At 39.8% G+C, this 4,823-nt stretch overlaps 1 pseudogene; it reads left to right on the top strand.

Annotated features, from left to right (window-relative positions):
• The first annotated feature begins 1,840 nt into the window (after positions 1-1,840).
• On the top strand, positions 1,841-2,780 carry LOC123856751 (olfactory receptor 8B3-like; annotated as a pseudogene).
• Positions 2,781-4,823: the final 2,043 nt, after the last annotated feature.

Below are 4,823 nucleotides of genomic sequence, written 5' to 3'. Positions count from 1 at the left end.
TCCTTTTGTTTACAGCGGATCAAGTAAGAGGGAATACGTGGGAAGCCTGATTTGGCTTTAAGATTAAGGTGTATTTTTCCCATCTAATATTTACTAGAGAGTTCTGCTTTCTACAGATAATGGTCCCCTTGACCATTGCTACAGCTGATTCATTTATCTTATCTGACTAGAGGCCTTTGTGTATATTCTTTACTGATTAGAATTTAGAGAAGAAGAATTAATCTTAGGATGAGCTAACTTATAAAAAAAATGCTTATGATTTAGTCAGCCTTAAAAAAAGAAAGAAATTCTGCATTTGGGACAACATAGATGGACTTGAAGGACATTCTGTTAAGTGAAATAAGTCAGACATAAAAAGACAAAAAGTGCATGATTTCACTTATATATATAAAATCTAAACATGTCAAACTCTGAAAGCATAGAGACATGGGGACCTCTCTGAGAGCCTCTGGCAGACCTCTATGTGACATCGAGGGAGGAGGAAAATTATATTTTTTCTGAGTTCAATAACTTTGATCTGAAGTGCTCCTACATGGACACCAGGAGTTCAGCAGTGGCCTTCACATACTTTACTGGTATTTTTCACATTCCACACTCAGGTGTGCAAAGAAAACATGGATGGGATGTAAGCCTCTGCCTGTGCGGCAAGAATTCTGTTGTAGTCAGGGCCTAGGAAAGTTGGAAAAAAGGGATTCTCATTCATTCATTTAATTAAACAAATATTTATTCAGTACCTACTATATATGCTGCATATTACTCTAGGTGCTGCAGAAATAGTGCCGAAGAAAACAGATAACAGAACTTAAATTCAAATGTATGTGAGTGTATGAATGTATGTGTATGTGTTGTGGGAAGACACATTAACAAACAAATAATGTATAGTATTTCATATAGCAATAGGGGCTGTGGATGCAGGAAAGATCATTTGCTTTTCTGTTTGGGGATGTGTCCGATTTGGCAACAAACCAAAAGGTGTGTAAAATGGTATATGCCAAGAAATCAGTGTTACTATAATGAACTTGGGCTATAATCCACAGTAGGTAATTTCTTTTTGCTACAAAGTCTTATCTCTGGGGAAAACACTAGGAGAACCTGTCTTCTAGTTTTTAATCAGGTCCCTAGGATTTCCTAACTCATGAAAACCCCTGGGGTCATATTAGCAGAAGGCTCTTTTAGCACTGGCAGATGCTATTTACTAGCCCCTAGTCTGGAGAAAAACACTGGGCAAAGCCACTATCAGAAATCATGATCTGTAAGTCATCGCTCATCAGAGGTCTGTGCTCTGGCTCCCTCAGTCAAAACAAAAACAGTAACAAAGAAGAAGAATCTCCATTCTGGGCTGCTCACCTCTAAAATTCATCAGAGCCACATGTATCTCCTTGGGAATAAGGGAGAAAGGTTCACAAGGCCCAGTATTGAAGTCCCAATGCAGAAGGGTGAGTGTTGAATTTTATCTGTCCTGTTCTTGTTCTTCCCAGCCCCAGCAATGGAAGCGGAAGGTTCGAGAGGACGTTATCTCCTCTCTGCTGAGGCAGCCATTGATTATTAGGTGGGGCTGGTGGACTTTCAAAGCAGAAGTGGAGCAGAGACAATGTAGCCCTGATTAGTCACAGGGTTACTCAGTCTTACCCATATGGCCCTTACCTGTTAGTGTGTTTGATAGACATCTCTGAACAATCTCTCAGCCTTTATACAGTGGGGACAACAAAGGCACACAGCAGGGTGGGTTTGAGTTAATTCTGGGTCTCAATCTCAATATGGAGGGTTTGGGGGGAGAGTGCTGGGTATTCATTGTAATGTAACCCTTTGTCCTGTTCTCACAGATATGCCTTAGGGAAGAATGGCTGCAGGAAATGACTCTTCAGTGACCTGAGTTTATCCTGCTGGGTTTAACACAACAGCCACAACTCCAGCTGCCTTTCTTCTTCATTTTCTTAGGAATCTATGTGGCCACCGTGGTGGGGAACATGGGCTTGATTATTCTGATTGGTCTGAACCCTCACCTGCACGCTCCCATGTACTACTTTCTCTTCGTACTACTTTCTCTTCAACCTTTCCTTCATCGATCTCTGCTACTCGTCTGTCATAATCCCTAGATTGCTGATGGGCTTTGTGTCATCTCTTATGCAGAGTGCATGACACAGCTCTGTTTCTTCTCCTTCTTTGTTATTGATGAGTGCTGTGTTTTGACATCAATGGCCTATGACCGGTATGTGGCCATCTGTAAGCCCCTGCTTTACAAGGCCATCATGTCCCATCAGGTCTGCCTCATGCTGATGGCAGGAGCGTATGTAATGGGGTTTGTGGGTGCCATGGCCCACACCGGCTGCATGCTGAGACTCACCTTCTGTGGGGACAACTTCATCAATCATTACATGTGTGACATACCTCCTCTCCTCTGGCTCTCCTGCAGAAGCACCTACATCAACGAGCTGGTGGTTTTCACTGTGGTGGGCGTCAACGTAATCGTGCCCAGTCTCACCATCTCCATTTCTTACACCTTGATCCTCTGCAGCATCTTCCACATCCGTTCTACAGAGGGCAGGTCCAAAGCCTTCAGTACCTGCAGCTCCCACATAGTTGCTGTTTCTCTCTCCTTTGGATCATCAGCATTCATGTATCTTAAGCCTTCTCCTGCTGGGTCTCTGGATCAAGATAAAGTATCCACAGTTTTTTATACCATCGTGGGGCCAGTGATGAATCCTTTTATCTACAGTCTGAGGAACAAAGATGTTAAAATTGCACTGAGTAAGACTTTGAAGAAAAGAATGTTTTCCTAAATGGAAACTGTGTTAGTTATAGATGCCAAATCCTAGTAAGGGCATGCAGTGTATGAAGCTATGGAGAGAACAGTAAGAAATCAAAATAGAAATGCAAGTGATTCGGGGTGCCTGGGTGGCTCAGTTGGTTAAGCGACTGCCTTCGGCTCAGGTCATGATCCTGGAGCCCTGGGATCGAGTCCCGCATCGGGCTCCCTGCTCGGCAGGGAGTCTGCTTCTCCCTCTGACCCTCCCCCTCTCATGTTCTCTCTCTCTCTCATTCTCACTCTCAAATAAATAAATAAAATCTTTAAAAAAAAAAAAAAGAAATGCAAGTGATTCAAATAATAGGGTAAATGAAGTTAATTATTTATAAATCACTTCACAAAAAGAATATAAGGAAGAAGAGGATCAGTCCTTTATCTTTTCAGAGAAAGTGAAAAAGAGTTCATTTGTCATTCTCTAGCTTCTTTTCAGAAGTTATAAAGTTTTAAGTATAAAAGGTTGAATATTGGTAAATCCAGAAATGGTAAATTGTGAGATTTTTGACTGAGGCATGTCTGGAATTCCTGTGAAGCTTTGTCATGGATATATGGACTTTGATGGACTTGAGATTTGGCCATTTATTCATTCATTCATTCATTCATTCATTCATTCATTCATTCATTCATTCAATAAACCTCTATTGAAAGGCTGTGGTGGAAATGAGAGAGGTCGATTAGACTGCTGTAGGGCACTTTGTTTAGGGAGATTCCTTTGTTTCCCCAACGAAGATAAAAATAGAAAGATGCTCTTCTCCCTGTGGTCTTTGGTCTCAGGGGAGTGTGGTAAAGGGAGATTTACTTCTGATCCTAGATCTTAAGGACAAGAAACTAAGATAACCTTTTAGAGCCTTCAGGAATAAAAGGAACCTACACTGGCTTTTGCCTCTTGGGACTTCAGGGCAGGAGATATAGATAATAGGAGAGGTTATATTAGTAGAAGAATTTTTGTCCTTTTCTCAAATAGACCTAAAAATCTCTATTCTTTTAGTAGTCAGCATTTTCCCTTTATGATTTTTACTGTCCCTTTTGTCTCAGAGGTTTAATGGCACAAACAATATAGTTATTTCATCAACAAATAGAGACTGAGGGTCTATCCTGCACCAGGCTCTGTTTTAAACATTGTTAAACAAATATAGTGGTAAGTAAGACAGACAATGTGTGTGCTCTCATAGGCCGTATAGGGTTGTTTGTTTTCTTAGTCTTGAGTTTTGGGATTTCTTGATATATTCTGAATGCAAAGTATATCAGACATATGATTTAAATATTTTCTCCTAATCTGTCTTGTCTTTTCATTCTCTTAATAGTGTCTCTCAAAGAGCAGAGAATCTTAATTTGATGAATTCTAACGTCTCATTTTTTTATTATGGATTGAGCTTTTGGTGTCATATGTAAGAGATCTTTTGCTTATCCCAGAGTTCCAAGATTTCTCTGTTATGTTTTCTTCTCTAAGTATTATGGCATTTAAATTCATGATCTGTTTTGAATTATTTTTTCTATATGGTGTGGGCTGTTGATCTGAGTAAAAGTTTTTGCATTTGGATATCTAATTATTCCAGCACCCTTTGTTGAAAAGTAGTTCAGACTCAAGATAAGTCAACAAAGATATCTGGATCCAGAGGTAGTAGTGGAGGAGAGGAGATGTGTGGATCTCTGGGCACTGATAAATGCCTTTGTGCTTCTGAGTGAGTTAAGCGAAAGTATGAGAAGTGGAATTGCTGGGCGAAATGAAAAGTCTATGTTTCACTTTTTATGAAACTGCCCAACTGTTTTCAAAAGAGACTCTACTACTGTTATATTCCCACTAACAATATATGACAATTTTCCCCCCAAGTTTTTGCCATCACTTGGTAACATCTGTCTTCTTAATCATAGCCATTCTGGTGGGTGTGCTAGTATCTCATTTTGGTTTTAATTTGCACATCCTTAATGAATAATACTGAGCATTTTTTCATATGTTTACTAGCCAATTATATATCTTTTTTGAAATATGTGCTTAAATATTGTGCCTATTTTCTTTTTT

This window comes from Mirounga angustirostris, unplaced genomic scaffold (genome assembly GCF_029215605.1).
Source record: "Mirounga angustirostris isolate CCGP_5_RB_7025 unplaced genomic scaffold, mMirAng1.0.hap1 SCAF_13, whole genome shotgun sequence".
Lineage (NCBI taxonomy): Eukaryota > Metazoa > Chordata > Mammalia > Carnivora > Phocidae > Mirounga > Mirounga angustirostris.
Note: the sequence above shows the minus strand (reverse complement) of the source record. Positions and strands in the feature narration are given on the sequence as shown.